Source organism: Canis lupus, chromosome 34 (genome assembly GCF_048164855.1).
Source record: "Canis lupus baileyi chromosome 34, mCanLup2.hap1, whole genome shotgun sequence".
NCBI lineage: Eukaryota > Metazoa > Chordata > Mammalia > Carnivora > Canidae > Canis > Canis lupus.
Genome location: NC_132871.1, coordinates 5,823,384 through 5,840,200, shown reverse-complemented (window position 1 = coordinate 5,840,200; position 16,817 = coordinate 5,823,384). Strand labels below are relative to the sequence as shown.

General features: G+C 35.5%; 1 protein-coding gene and 1 long non-coding RNA gene across 11 annotated transcripts in view; one reads left to right on the top strand and one right to left on the bottom strand.

Annotated features, from left to right (window-relative positions):
• ITPRID2 (ITPR interacting domain containing 2) overlaps positions 1 to 16,817 on the top strand; it is a 110,741-nt gene that overhangs the window by 36,115 nt on the left and 57,809 nt on the right. The gene's annotated exons all lie outside the window — the stretch shown is intronic.
• LOC140624298 (uncharacterized) overlaps positions 1 to 16,817 on the bottom strand; it is a 75,689-nt gene that overhangs the window by 40,358 nt on the left and 18,514 nt on the right. For 4 of the 7 annotated variants that reach the window (XR_012023787.1, XR_012023788.1, XR_012023783.1 and 1 more), the window contains exon 2: positions 15,057 to 15,189. The exons of 1 other annotated variant lie outside the window; for it this stretch is intronic. This is a non-coding gene — a long non-coding RNA (uncharacterized lncRNA). Of the gene's footprint in view, positions 1 to 4,269; positions 4,404 to 15,056; positions 15,190 to 16,817 lie in introns of all 7 variants that reach the window. 2 more of the 7 variants (XR_012023786.1, XR_012023785.1) reach the window with 1 other exon arrangement.

Genomic DNA, 16,817 nt, shown 5'->3' with positions numbered 1-16,817 from the left:
CCCTTTCCCTAATCTACTAATGCTATTGATCACCTTTTCATGTGGTTATTCTATATCTTCTTCGGAGATATGTCTATTCATATCTTTTGTCCATTTTTAATTGTGTTGTCTTTTTATTATTCAGTTGTAAGAGTTCTTTATATATTCTGGATATAAGTTGTTTGTCAGATATATGACTTACACATATTTTCTCCCATTCTAGTGGTTGTCTGTTTACTTTTTTGTTGGTTTTTTTTTTTGAAGCCCAGTTTTTTTTAAGTTTGAGGAAATCCAATTTGCTTATTGCTTTAAAGTTGTATCCAAGATAATATTGCCTAACCCAAGTGACAAAGGTTTTACTTTTATGTTTTCTTCAAAGGGTTTTATAATTTTCCCTTTTTTTAAAAAAAGATTTTATTTATTTATTCATGAGAGGCACAGAAAGAGAGAGAGAGGGAGGGAGAGAGGCAGAGACACAGGCAGAGGGAGAAGCAGGCTCCACAGGGAGCCTGATATGGGACTGGATCCCGGGACTCCAGGATCATGCCCCAGGGCAAAGGCAGTGCTGAACCGCTGAGCCACCCAGGGATCCCCTATAATTTTCCCTTTTAGCTGTAGGTCTGGGATCCATTTTGAATTAATTTCTGTATATGGTGTGAGGTAGGTATCTAACTTCATCCTTTTTCATGTAGATATCCAGTTATCCCAACTATTTGTTGAAATTGCATATACTTATTTAAATGATACCTAGGAAGTTTTTAAGTTAGCAGTTACATTAGCTATCTGTCACTAAGCATCAGGTAAGCAAATTCAACTCTGAGAGGCTTAAGTTACCGGTATTTGGTTCTATAGATTTGTATACACTGTATGTCTCTTCTTGCTTCTGAATAATTTGAGTTTTGTTCTGTTGTATATTTCAGGTGTCTGGATGGTATTTCTCTTCCTCAAAGTAATTATATCATTTACTATATTTAAGGTTAAAGTGAGTGAGAATTGTGACCTACAAAGAGCTAGCAATTATCCATTCATTTCCTCAAGAAAAATTTATTGAGTACCTACTATACTATGTGCCATAGACATAATGCTGGGAATATAGTAATGAACAAAATATAGTCCTTATCCTCAAGGAACATATTTTAAGGAGAAGAAGAAAAAAAGGACACAGGTAGATATATAACATGTGCGCTATTGATACATGTTTAGGAGAACATTAAAAGCATATTAAAAATTAAAAATATAAGCAGAATAAGAGGGAGAGCACGATGTATAAAGGGGTTGCTGGTTTATAAAGAGTGGTCAGAGGTCTCTCTGATTAAAGCAATATGTAGTCAGAAACTGGAAGGTTCCAAGGAACTATCTATGCAGATTACTAAGCAAGAGGGTTCCATGCAGTAGGAATAGCAAGTGCAAGTGACCTGAGGGGGAACATGCTTGGCTGAGCTCATGTTCTCCCTCTCCCTTGTATTTCTAGTGCAAACAGCATTATTTCTGTATAAAATCCACTTTTACCATATTTTCTTTTCTAAAAATAATCTGCCACCAAGGATTGCACATTATATCATATTGTAGATATAATGTTTGGATGTTTCAAAATTAGCTAAATTTGATGAGAGTCAGTTTGGATAATGTTTCAAAATTAGATAAATTTGACAAGAAAAAAACAACAAAGGAAACAAAACATTTTCCTACGTTAATTTTGAATCATGCTGAAGCACTATTTCTGGTGTTGCAACTTCATTTCAATTCAACAAACTTAACTGAATGCCTGTGGTGATGTTTCCCAAATCATAATTTGTTGGGCCATATTTGTGGTTCAGAGCTTTCACTAGGGACTTGACAATGGTTTGAGCAGTTGAAGATAGTTAGTCAGGCCTTAGTAATTTATGGTGACATGTTTGCATTCTGACAATTCAGAATGTAATGAATGCCACTGGGATGACTCAAGTCCAAGGAGCTGTATGTTGAGGAATCTGTGTGGCTTATGAACAGCCCACCTTGAGCATCATCGGCTATGACACACCGGGTGTGTACTGTGGGTCGGTTCATCACTTACATATAACTAGGGTAATTCAATGACTCATTGGAGTTATTGTTAGAAAATCTGTTGTTGCCTATATATTAAGTTCCCACTAAATATCGATATCCAAAGAAGATAGATTTGCTACAAAAATTTCAGTGCACTTGACAGCCATTAGTTTTCTTAATAAGTCATCACTTTTCAGAGTAAAGCTCTGAAAATCAATGCCCCAACTTTACTCTATTCCTCCTTGCCCATTTTTGTGATCTCTGTTTCAGATTACCTTAGGCATTTGGCAAATCTTAAGTGGCCTGGAAATATGAAAGCAAGATGCTTTAATACCTTCAATATTTAAACTTGGGATATTCTAGAAGGCTCTAAATTAAATTTAAAAAGCAATCAGGAAATGCCCTTTTGTCTTTTCACAAAATATATTCAATTCCTACTCATTGCCTAAGGTAAAATAATCTTTTTTGCCCCTGAACTCACATTAAAACCTTTTCTCTCTTGCCTAGCATTTCTTATGTCTTATTTTGCACTGAATTATACATACATCCCTAGACTGCCATCACCTAGGAGCATATCCTTGGGTTGTAGAGGATTCTTAGTATTTACTAGGGTATTATTACATTATTATGGCTTAGAGGAATTACGGAGATAAATATTCAGAATGATCCCATGGTGTTCAACTTTGTTTCTATTTTGGTTTTTTTAGTCTTGTTTGTCTAATTTGTGTGACTTTGGTTTAAAAAATTAAGAGAGGAAGAGTGGGAAGAAAAGTATAAAGTGTATTATTCCTTGAGGGATAGTTTTTCTTTGGTTTTACCTGCCTTGTGGTCAGAAATAGAATACAATCTTTAAAAAAAAGTTAATATATTGATCTAAGGGCTATTTCTTTTAAATGTGGCTGGAATGATGGCCTTTAAAGGGTGTTACCAAATTAAATCTGCCAAGTAAGGAAGGTGGAGCTGTGTGGGAAAGAGGCTTTGTTTAATCAGGTTGTATAATGTTTTGCTGAGACATGTTGGGAAAAGCAATCCAAGGTGATGTGGACTTAATATGAAATCACAGTCTGAAGCACACCTTAAAAATTTAGAGATCTTTTGCCATCCTCTTGGAAATTCATATACCAGAAATGCTAGGGAAAATTAATTGTATTTAATATATACATATAGTCCCTTCCCTAACATTTGTAGGATTTATAAAAGAGTACAAATAGAGGCCCACATAAAACATCAAATTATAAATTGTGGTATCTGTAAATGAAGCATATTCTATCATCCCACCTTGAAAAATATATCTTCAGGTGAAGTTCAAAATTAAAATTGTTTGAAACCTTGGAGTTTCATGTTTAAAAAGTACAAATCCATGGAGGGTCTGCTTGAAAGTTCATGCACCAGCCTCCCTTCTTTTCCATTCTTATCTCCAACCCACAAGGTGAGAGGTCCAAAGGCAAGGTGAGAGATGTCAAGGTTATGCACATGGCCGGACCAACCCACATATCCATATCTGATCTGCTGCAAACAGCTGCTGCTTGGGCATCCCTCAAGCCTTGGAGTGTTTCATATAGATGGAACAATCCAGGCTTGAAAACAGTCTTAGGGTTAGAAGCTGAAGCAGGCTCATGGCCATTTGGGTGGGAATTCTGGGATACCAAGTAACCAGAGAAGGCATAAAAGGAGGCATGGCTCAGGCTCTGGATGGGCACAGTCCTTCAGTTCCTCAATTCTTTATCTTGTGCAAAGATCTATAGTTAGAGATGTGCAGAGAGATTCTCTGAAGCCCAGGCCCAGAGGACAGAAGCCCCTCTTGCCTTGGTGTGTGTGTGTGTGCCAAGCACTGTTGTCTATATGTTTTTTGAAGATACAGAAAATTTAACATATAATCATATATCCATTATCTAAGAGAGAGGTATAACCTTATAGATCACTTTTGGGTGATCTAAAAGGGTGAGCAGGGCAGCCCGGGTGGCTCAGCAGTTTAGCGCTGCCTTCAGCCCAGGGCCTGATCCTGGAGACCCAGCATCGAGTCCCACGTCAGGCTCCCTGCATGGAGCCTGCTTCCCCCTCTGCCTGGGTCTATGCCAATCTCTCTCTCTCTCTCTCTCTCTCTCTCTCTCTCTCTCTCCCCCCCCATCTCCCTCTGTGTCTCTCATGAATAAATAAATAAAATCTTAAAAACATAATAAAAATAAATAATAAAAGGGCGAGCAATATATCACATTTGCCACTGGGTGCACTTCAATGATTAGTAGACTGTGGATATCTACATACCTCAAATAAATAATTCCAATTATAAATTAATGAGATTGCAGTACATCTCAGAAAGTCCTGGGAAGCTGTCAAGTTTCCTTCATCCATATATTGAAGGATCGACTTCATTTTGCTCCTCATTATGATGTTCTACACTGTGGAATAATGAAGAATGTTATTTCCTGCTGAGTAGACTTAGCAGGGGGCTGACGTGGGGGGTTCCTCCTTCAGTTAAGTGTTTCCTACCCTCATTGTTGGTTTCACAGCTCTTCCCTTGAGTGCCTTTCCTCCTCTTGTATGCATTTTAGGAGGGGTTTTTCTTAAAAGTTTATAACCCTTTAACCTGTGGACTGCCAATTATCTTTGGTAATAATGAGTTGAAGCTCAATCTTTAGTCTTTTGAACATAAAGTACTGAAGCCCTATATTTATTTTTGTGCTATACAGTGATATTTGAAAAGAGATAGTTAAGAAAATGTAGCCTACAAATAAGAAAAAAAATTACTCTTTACATGTGATTGTGACTTTTAACTTTTTTTAAAAAAAGGTTATGTTCCAGCTAGTGTCTGTATTTGGGAAGTAGAGAAGCCAAAGACTTGAGTGTAGGTAATAGAAGACATCAAGGAATACAAGATGCAGTTAAGGATTAGTAAAATGAATCAGGTATTTGAACAGATATTTCAAATTCATGTATGTGAACTACTCAGGTTTTACACTACATTTAATAGTCTTGGATAACTTGAAGTGGTAAATTTAATTTGTTGTGATCTGATTTGCCACAATCTGGGATGAGTCAAGATATTTTACTGATATTTTAAGTGATCCACACCCTGGATCGTGATCACTGTAACTATTTGTGGGTTTCCTTATTACCCAACCATGTTCTCCAACATTTTATTACTCTGTGAAGTAGAAAGTAGGTAATTGGCATATGTAAACAAACAAACGAAGCAAGCAGGAGTGCCAGCTCCTTGGGGACAAGAACATCTCAGCTGGCTCACCACCCCGTTTCCAGACCTAGAATCCAGAATCGTCCATGGTAGTGCTCTCAGTAAGTTTTTGTTGGCTGACAAAAGAGTAAGTGAATTAATGGAAGTAATTTATATCAAGCCCAAGGATTAGTGCTTTGTATATCGTAGGGCATTAAATCTGCTCCAGGTGAATAAAATGCAAATCAACAAGGTTATATGACCGACACAAGATAACACAGCTTGTGAAATGATGGACTCATCTACCACCAACTGACATTTTATTATTTCTATTCCCTCATAATATTTGTATGTATCATAAATTTAAATCTTGTCGGCCTTAATACATATCAAGAATGTGATGGATATATATACTCAGTAGCCCCCTTCAAAGGTTACCAGCATAGTCTGAAATAGAGAAGTCAGTCATCTAATGATCTAAAATGGCAAAAATCCATACCAAGTGATCCTGGTGCCTCTGCTTCAGTGAGAAGCAGAATACCCAGGCTGACTTCTGACCTCTTTCTGGTAACAATCAACAACGGGGCCTGTCATGGCCACAGAGAGCAGAAAGAACAAAGTGTTACCTGTTCTCCAGAATCTGTCTTTCCAATTTGCTCTGACTTCCTGGACTCTGGGCCTTCATTACCTAGAACGATGGCCTTTGCCAGCTGTGCTTGGCCTTACTTGACTTCCCTGGACTCCAGCCTAAAATATAACAACTCTGTGCCCCTCCCAGCCTTGTGTCTACCTCCCATGGCCTTCCTGAAGCTCTCAAACCATGGTATCTGCCAAAATCTACCTGTTAGACTCTTCTGCATAACCTCATAACCACCTAAGCACTGAACTGCAGAAAACTTAGGAGTTCTAAAAAATAATTAGAAAGTAAATTAGTTCTTATTTTAAATGGTCTTCTGCTATTGTATTATAATACTTAGGTGGGTCTTCCCCTCATTTAGATAGGCCTGAGAGATGAACCTTCAAGAAGAGTATCAGGTGACCATTTTCTTTTATCTACAGGTATCTGACATTTGCAAAGTGTGTGTGTGTGTGTGTGTGTGTGTGTGTGTATACGTGTGTAATGTATATCGGATCAACTTTGGGTTGTTTTGCTAAGGTGTTGTTAAATGTTAGCTTGAACTGATACCAAATGGTCTTGTGAAAAACAAAATGAAATCTGAACTGTAAATACTGATGAAAACCAAACAAACCTATGTCAGATACTATTTCTACTATTAGCAACAAGCATCTTTACATGGGATGAGGTAGTGATGCCCACAGATTAAAGAGCACACACCTGTTTTGTCTTTTAAGCCACATTTTTAAAGTCTTTAAGGACCTGTTTTACTTGTCAAGGACAGAGACAGAGAGGGAGAAAAACATTAAAAGGCTTTCCCTAACAAAAACTTGAGCTAATATGTTATCTAGACGGTCTCACTGTAAAAGGCTGTATACTAAAAAAAAAAAAAAAAAAAAAAAAAAATTCATAAATGTGAATTGTATTAATCACCAAAATCATGTCAGGGGCCTTATGGGAAAGATAAAATATTTTCTAGTTTTTAACCTGTGAAACCAAACATCAGGCAGATAAAATCAGAGAAGTTGTTCACCAGAAGTTGTTCACCAGTTGTTTTAATTTGTTTTAAAAACCTGATAGTAAATACTTGTTTAAAATTTTGCTTAGCAAGACTTAGTTTGGAATGGTAGAAAATGCTAATTTCAGAATATCTTCTATATGGGCCATCCAGGTCAGTTAAGTGTCTGCCTTTGGCACAGGTCCTGATCTTGGGGTCCTGGGATTGAGCCCAAGGTCAGGCTCATTGTGGAGAGTCTGCTTCTCCCTCTCTCTCTGCCCCTCTCCCCCTCAACTTATGCACTTACTTGCTCTCAAATAGTAAATAAGGTCTTAAAAACATTTTTTGGGGGGGGCAGCCCAGGTGGCTCAGTGGTTTAGCACTGCCTTCAGCCCAGGACATGATCCTGGAGACCCGGGATGGAGTCCCACATAGGGGTCCCTGCATGGAGCCTGTTTCTCCCTCTGCCAGTGTCTCTGCCTTTCTCTCTGTATCTCTCATAAATAAATAAATAAAATCTTAAAAAAAATTTTTTTTTTAAAAAAAGAATGTCTCAGATACTAGCATGCTGTAACTAGATTGATTTACATAGAAAAAAATAGTTTTAGAATATGTCATTTAGCTAAAATGGCATTTGGGAGTTTTGTGAATTCAGGTGAAGGCAGCATGACTTCTGCTATGAGCAGGGCAGAGAAGGAGAATTACACCTGACTTCTGGTGCTAGCTTTGCTAGTAATTAGTTTGGTGAGCTTGGGCAGGTCACAGGTCACTTGACCTCCTTTGGACCTAAATATTTTTCACTGTAAACGAGGAGCTGCATTATGATTCCGAAGGTTAATTAAAGCCCTGAAATCGTGTCATTTTTCTAGAAGTTTCTATCAAAATACGCCTTGCTTTCTTACTTATTTCTGGGCCCATCCTAAAGGTACTACTGGACCTTATCCAGTCACAGCTTTGGCAAACAATATAGCCACAGAAAAGCTACTTGCGTCACTTGATTTTATTTTTTAACGTTCAAACAATACCTGGCAAATAAAGAAAGGTTCTTGAATTGTGATTGGCACAATGCTACATGGCTAGCTGCTCAGAGGATTTAAGCAAACTATAGGTATTGTCAGGGTGCCGATTGCAGGTAAGGGCTGATGTGTAATTACCTTCATTTGTGAACCAAACCGATGTCGTAAATTGTGGGTGTGGGACATATGCCAAAAGCCCCACATAACATGGTTTTCTTATGCATATATTCAGTTTTTTATTTTAGCAGCTTCCATTCTCCTACTCATTGGCTTTTCCGCTAGAACGCACACACTTAGCAACGTTTTCTAGCCCTCCCCCCTCCCAGTCTTGTATTACATTTACCACCACAGTCCACCCTTTATTCTTTATATTCTTTTATTCCCGTGGCATTATTCAGCCTTGTACCCTGGGTACACAATTAATTTTAGGTGTAATACAAGATCTAGTCCCAAACCCTCTGGGCTCTCCTGCATTGGATCTTGCTCCCTTAGAATTTTCTTGACTAATTGTCACTAATGTGTAGACAGCTCTGAAATTAACGTCTTTATTTTTTTAAATCATTCTTGTACAGTTTTAAACTAACTGCCCACTGACTATATTCTCAGTCATTCATTCCCGAAACAGAGTACATACAATGAGAGGACTATTTTAGGGCCACTGAAGTATCTGAGAAATCATTTTCTAAATATGTTGTTTCTAGAAAGAAGTGTTATGTGATGTCTCAATACTTGCTGGATATTTTTAAAAGCATTCTCAGTTTTTTATAGGACTAAATTAGATGTCCTATTTTTAAAAGAGTTAATGGCTCATGTTTTTGATGATTTAGGAATTACTTAGGAGAAAGAGAATTTTAATAATACATTTATAGACTATTAATTTTCAACTCAATCTTTTGTCTAGAAAATAGAAGATATAGATTCAGTGCTGTTATATGAAATGTGTTTGTAGTCAGATTACTCACTTTACTCTTCTTTTCTTGTCCAGCACCCTGCACCACTTTCCATGCCTGCTGCCCAAATCAGCTCTCTCCATCTCTGTTTATATCATCTTTTGGTCACTCAGCCTTAAAGCAGAGAAAACGTGGTTTTTCCCTTCCTCTCTTCCCTGGCCTCCTGTATCTTGTCAAGCAGTATATAGACTCTTGCTTCACCCTATCTTTCAAAAGCACCCCTCTGTATTCTCTCTGTCCCTCCCCAAGTGAGAACACCCACATCTGCAATGCTGCAACAGTCTTGATTCAGTCTCTTTTCCTAAGTCCCTCCTAAGTCCCCGCTGACCCCTGCCAACCAAATCTTTGTGACGTGTTTTACAAGATACGTTCATATCATCAGTAGCTCTCCAATGACTATAGCATCAAGTCTAAACACTTTGCATCCAAGACCACCAGCACTATCTGATCTCTTTAAGAAAAGTTAAATTGCTGTTTTGAAAGGAAGAGGGGTTGTTTAGAACTGAGAATTTTAAGTCAAGCAAAGTTTTTATTCTTAGCAAAGCTGTATAATCTCCTATCTGCAGGTCTGTTGGGAGATAATCTTTCTCTGCAAAACAGAAATAAGAATCAGCAACTATGGAAATAGATTTTTAGAACAAATACATTGACAAAAAGAATAATAGGGGCAGAAAGTGGAGGGATTTGGTTTCCTGCCTGAATGAGCCTGGGGCCCCCTAGACACACTAGGATAATTTAGGAGCCTAGGGAGTTAATAATTTAAATGAGAATATTTGGTATCAAGGTCTGACTAGAAGTGAAGCAAGAATTTAATGCATTTACATATTAAAGCCTAGATAAGGACTAAGGGGTTAAGATAAGAAAACTGCAATTATTCCATATATTTGGTATTGCTCTTCAAATTGGAATAAAATATACATCTTAAGAAGAAATTCTTCTAATTACAATCTTTCTGAATTTACACAGTTTTCTTTAAAGAGAAAGGAAAAGTAACTGCCTCATGAGACTTGCTGAAAGGTGAAAATACATGAACATGAAGATCATCAAAATATAATATCCTTATAAGTAGTGGAACTGGAAACAAAATGAAATGCATTATAGAATGAATGTGTACTCTGGAGTCAGACAGCCCAGGTTCAAATTCTGGTTATGGTCTTATTCTGAATACTTGTTGGGCCAGTTACTTAATATTTCTATGTTTCAGTATAACTATAAAATATAAATGATAACATTACTTGCCTCCTAGAGTTGTACAGAGGAATAAATGATAATACATGTAAAGTGCTTACAAAAGCACAATTACGTATTTGAGTACTTATTTACAACCCTCCAAAGTATTACATGTATTTTATAGATGATGAAACTGAACCATAGAGAGATTGATATCTGCCCAAAGTAATGCTGCTATCAAGCCCTACAGCGTTAGCAAGCTGGAAATCTTCACTCTATCTGCAGACTGCCTCCTTGTTTTTGTATTGCTGAAGATATGATAATGGGTACTGGCCTTGTCTTCAAGACAATACTTCAAATAGAAAAACAAGAGGTGAACGGACAGTTCTGCAAAGGTGATCTGGAAGTATGAGTAAAAGGGCTGAGGATGCCTTCCATAAACGTTTACAGCTAAGCCAGGCCTGGAAGTGTGGGTGGGAATTAGATCAGAGCTTGGGTGTGGCGGAGAGCGTCCTAAGCAAAAGAAACATTTGGAGAGGATGTTCTGCATGCAAAGGAGTACAAGGCTGTGTGAGAGGACACAGAACGTTCCGTATTTACAACTGGTTAGCTAGACCAGAATGTAGAACTTGGGGTAGGGCAGGTGCCGCGTTTTGAGGGAATAAAGTTGAAGCAGTTCTCTTCTACCAGCCGTGAAAATACAAGTCAAGAATTGGCTGCACAAATGCTTGTACACAGTGATGTACACACGGGCCCCAAACCATCAGTACCCTTCGATGTACAAGCTGTGAGGCATAGGTCCAAATCCTTTTCAATATAATGTATGCCGTAGGCCTGGGGAAGGTCAGGTATGCCTATAGGTAGTGTATATTTTTAAGGAAAATAACCTCATTAACTATTGAGAGAAATCACCCCTACTTCCTTCTTCCAGTTATTCTTTCTTAAGAAAACTTATTTATATATATATGAATTATATGTTCAAATTCCTTTCAAATTCCTTTGTTTCTAATGGGAAACCATCTCTCCAACATCCTGCTTAAAATATAATATTTTTAGTGTTCTAACCATTTTCATGACAGTAGATCATCTGTAGAATAGGTTGCACTCAATGCCCTATGAGTAAGCTATAGAGAAAAGTGTTCGTTTAAGGGCCTCCTTATACTCTATTCCTAACTAGACTTTCTCAAGGTAATAGTGGGTTTCAATAGTGCAAACTTATTATTTAAAACCATTTATTAAGAAGCAAATAAAATATAAGCTTGTTGACCACCCCAGGAAATGTTAGCACAGTACCTTCCTTCCTCTGAAACACAACTTTGTCCTTCTCATGTCTCCCTAGATAGTTTCCAGAAAAGTTTTTTTGTATGGTGCCATTATGTTGAGAAACCATATATCTTAACAAGGTTAATGTCAGTGACAGTGGAACTCCTTGTAGTGTAGTCTTTAATTCAATTTAACCAGTAAATATGAGGAAATGCCAAGTACTGTGTGAAGCACTAGGAATACTGTAAGATACAGCTCTGTCCTTAAAAAACTCATTTTATATGTATAAAAATATAGAGTTTCCATGATGTAATACAGTAAGTACTAATTTAGAAGTATGTATCATATCCATATCAGACTTGAGAATCAAGAGGGAATATCCCCAGATGTGGAGAGAAAAGAATGAACCAATTTGTAATATATTTTTTTCTCTGGAACCTGGATGTGGGAGGGTTGAATCATTTTAAATAGGTCAGAAAAACATCTGATTAGCACTAACTTGTCTATTGTTCATCATTCAAATGAGTGGTAATGTTACTGGAATCCCTTATCTTTTAAAACCCCCGGTCTCCCATGTAAGTGTTCTAAAAATGTAAATTATGTAGCATGTACCTGCTTAACTAGAATTATTTCCCTATATTATGTAAACATCATAAAATGTTTTTAAAGTCAAGTCACTACCTAAAGGTGATAGTGTTTCTAAGAACATTTAATCTCCTATCACAATCTATATAAATTAAGATACTTTTGAGACCCTGAAAGATACAAAAAAAACTGAAGCAAATTTTTGTTATCTTTGAATTCAGCAGAAAAGTTTTAAGGTGAATCTGAGCTATTTGTTACTGTACTTTGAATTTAATTATGGATAATTTATTATCAATAAATCAATAATCTATTATGGATAATTATCAATAAATCAATTCTTAATCTGAATAGCCTTCACATTAAAATAATTTAAAGGACTGTCCTTTGCCTACCTAATGTTAGAACTCACATTTCCCAGGGTGCCTGGGTGGCTCAGTGGTTGAGCTTACGCCTTTGGCTCAGGTCATGACCCCAGGTCCTGGATTGAGTCTTACGTCAAGCTGCCCACAGGGAACCTGCTTCTCCCTCAGCCTGTGTCTCTGCCTCTCTGTGTCTCTCATGAATAAATAAATAAAATCTTAAAAAAAGAGAGAACTCACATTTCCTAATTTACGTGGAGAATTTCAGGTTTAGTATTTTCTCAACTTTTCCATGTGAAGGTAACAAAAGCTTCCATTGTCAGCCATGTTGTTTCTTTAGCTCATTTCTTTCTTAACATCCTTGACCCCAAGTATCACATGGTAGTGACACTGATTTTATAGCAAATCAGTGAGATTGTTGGATATTTATAAAATTAACAACTTCCTATTTTTCATGTGTTGAAATGATACTGGTTCCATGTATTTTAAATATAATGTTAAAGCACACCAAATTAGTTTCAAACAAATTTCCTATTTATGATAGAATTAACTATACAGAGGATCATAAATAACACTTTACATTATATATTTTATATTATTATATATTTATTACATTTATTATGTATAATATGATATTAAGGTATCTCCATGTCTCTTCACATTAGAAGCATGAAATAATTTTAACCCACTATAATGTTAGAAAGACATCCTGATATACATTTTAGCCATGAATAGCTGAACATCTCATTTTACAGTCCTACCGCCTTTTATTTATAAATAGAAATACTTCTAGTTTTTCCCCAAGCTTTATTGAGATAGGGTTGGCATATAACACAGTATAAGTTTAAGGTGTAAGACATGTTGAGTTGAAACATTTATATATTGCAAAATGATTACCACCAGTAGTGTCGCTACCACCTCTATCACATCACACAATTACCATTTATTTTTTGTGGTGAGAACATTTGAGATCTACTTACTTAGCAGCTTGCAAGTATTAATACAGAATTATAAGCTGTAATCACCTTGCTATCAATAATTTCCAGAACTTATCCATCTTTAGCTGGAAGTTTGTACCCTTTGACCAATATTTCATTTTTAAAGTACTTTCTCATGTATTTGATCCTTAAAAATCTCAATGTACAAACATGTTATATTTTGTTATATATTATATTACATAACAATCATATACTCAATTATAATACAATTATATATACATATATACAAATCTATAATATCTAGAGAGAGTGGGAAATGTGGGTCAAAATCATCTTTCTTAAATAGAGGAAATGTAAAAAGTACTAAGTACAACTAATCAGTAAACTATGGCCCAGAGGCCAACCTGATCTACCACCTGTCTTTGAAAATAAAGTTTCATTGAAAGATAGCACTACTCATTCATTTACGTATTGCTATGGCTGCTTTTGTGATCCATGGCAGAATTTAGTAGAGACAGAGACCATTTAGGCTCAAAAAGCCTAAAATATTTACTAATCTGGCCTTTTAAGATTTTTTTGTTGTAACAAAAAATCTGACTCTGATGTGCAGCAATTTGTCCTTAAAGACCATATATTTTTTATTTTTTTAAGACCATATATTTTTTAAATAACTAATTTAAAACTGCTTTTCTCACTTTATGACATAAAATTTAATAGTATGTAATACACTCTATATACATTTTCCATGAGAAATCTGAATACCATGAGAGATAAAATATAGAATTTCCCAGGATTTAGTATTAATATTTTATTTTACAATATAGGAAGAAGCATATCAAAATATTTCTGCCTATAATAAAAATAGGGAAGTCTTGATTTATTGATAATAATGTTACTAGCATGAATTCAGAGAGGTACAAAAAGTCTCCTCTTTAAAGTGGAACTAATACTAATTATCAATATACTAGTAATTTAGTATAGCATTCAAGATTAGCTTGTATTTAGTTAGCTTTTTTTAAAAAATATTTTATATATTTATTCATGAGAGACACAGAGAGAGAGGCAGAGATAGGCAGAGGTCCAGGGAGCCTGATGTGAGACTTGATCCCAGGACCTGAGCCAAAGGCTCAACCACTGACTCACTCAGGTGCCCCTAGTTAGCTAACTCTTAATAGAAGCAAATGCTAAATAATTCTTACAGCCTTAAAATATGCACTTGGGCTTATTGAGCTTTACTTTTGAACATTATTTCCTATTCAGGAAGTTTACACTTGAGTACAAATATCTTGCTCCTCTCTTTAGAAATACCCGCTTCAGACAAGATGTGCTATAATTCTATTATATGTAATATAAAATTGTAACAATGATAATAAGTTCTTACCATTTGAACATACAGATGAATTAAATATAGATTTTCTAGAAGATATATAACTTCATACTGTTGTCTGCCCCTTGATTTTCTACTCTTAAGATATTTAACTTCAGAGAAGCTATAAAACCCAGACTCCCCTTTATTATTGCTAGAAATTTCAGGGAAATTTAATTTGGAGAATAAAATAAAGAACTGATATAGATAAATAAAACACAAATGTACAGTAAAGTTAAAAATCTTTTTTATTTAACTGTCAGAATGCTTTGCTTTTGGTTTTTATTTTGATGTATTTAACTACTGAAAAATAATAAGATATTTTCCTTAAAGGCCCCAAACTCAACATTTTTCTAAAAAGGAATATGCAATGAACCCAAGTGTCTGTTTATGGCCTTACTATAATTCTTGCAGTCCTTATCAATAGTAAGAGGTCTAATGGGTGGCTTCTAGTCCAAAAACTCATTCTCCGTCTTCTGAGCATTACCTTTTTTCTTTTTTTTTTTTTTCTTCGCATTAGCTTTGTCATTTTTCCTTGTAACTTTACAGCTTAATTAAACCAAATACATTGATGATCTATTAAATTCAAGGCATGAATAGAATTTGAAAGAAAATCTTACCTGATATTCTCTATTAGTTTGGTGCTAGATACTTTTCACTCAAAGACTGGTCAATAGTGACAAGTTTGAATAGATCCTAGTCTGTTTGTTTCTTCTTCTACCTCCGTGGTTTCAATAGCTTTCTAGCAAGTTCCTTTTAAGAAGAAACACAATGTCATAATAAACATAAAAAGCTCAATTGCTAAAGTATTCCATAAATGTTCTTTTGTTGTTGTTGTTCTTATCTTACTTCTTTATCCTTCCCTCCTACTTCAGGCTTTCTCAAAGCTAAATCACTATTCTCACCCTAGCCAGACTATTCCCCACCCCTCCACCCCCGCCACCCAAAATAGTGCTTTTAAAACTGGTTGATGTTGATTCTTCAGGAGGAGGAAAAGAAAGTGTCACTAGTCTGACTAGGAATCTCTCGCTGCTTCTCCAGAAAAAAAGTTCTCCTTTGATTCATTTAAGACTTCATTTGCTTTTTGACATTTAAGTGGTATGTTAAGGCACTTGCCTGTATCACTAAAATGATAATTATACTGTAGTTCCACATTGTGATCCTCATTAGTTTGCAATTTCCTGGGTACCAGAAACAAAATCTTAGTACTCCATTCCTATCTGGGTTAAACATAACTATTCAACGAATAAAAATGTGCATGGACTGAATGATTCTTAATTTAAGTGTCTTTAATAAAATTTTATGTAACTTTTTAGTAATGAGGGTACTATGGTAAAAACAAATTTTCAACAACTTGCCTAAATATACTACTTTTATTTGCAAAGTTTAATTCACTAGAAGTGACTTTATTTAACAATAAATGTTTCTAAAATTATGTCTATATACGTACATATATACCTACACATATACACATAGGTTAAGTGGGTTTTTTTAGTTGAGATTTTCATGTTATAAATCTATTTTGTAAAATGAAAATTTTGGGTAGAAAGATTAGTAGCATCAAAAATTGTTTTGATTAAGCCAAATTGACAGGTAAGGGACTTTTATATTGACAGCTGAGTCAAGTTTATCTGCCGGGAAGTCAAGAAATCTAAAAAAATATATAGAAAGCAGTTAGATTTAAATACTCTGCAGTTAAAAGCAGCAACAGTTTATTTAACAGGTTGCTTGTAATCAAGTAGTACTTACTGTTTTGGTATTTTGCCTTTTTCCATTTACAAATGAAATCAATGCCCCCATAGAAATAGTTTTAAAATACAGTTAAAATGAAACATCCTAAGTTGTTTCATTGGAAAACCAAGTTTTCCAATATATTTTATTAACTAGAATGATATCACTCTTTAATGGTATTTGCCTGATATTGAGTTTATTTCTTCACACATTCTATAAATGAACATCTGCCAAAACAAATATCTATGATATTTATACCAGATTGTTTCCATGTAGGAACACTGTGTCACACTGCTTGCTTTCTTGAAGGAATGCAAAAGATTAGAAATTGTGAATGTGGAATACAAACTTTGGGTTCGTTTTTTGAAATGTTACCTCAAACTAGAATTTTCACAACTGAAATTTACTGATAATAAAAGGTACCCACAATGCAGAACCTAGATAAATCTCCCCTCCCCCTGCAAAAAGTTTAAATCTATAATCAACCCTTGGTACTAATTTTTATCAGACATCAGTTTTTGTCCTAAGAAAGTATCTAAAAGTAATGACCCAACACAATAGAAGGCCAAAATAGGTATGAATTTTTTTGTTTTGAGCGTGCTGCTTTGTAATTTCTATGAATGGTCTCTGAAGATCAAGTGCATTGTTTT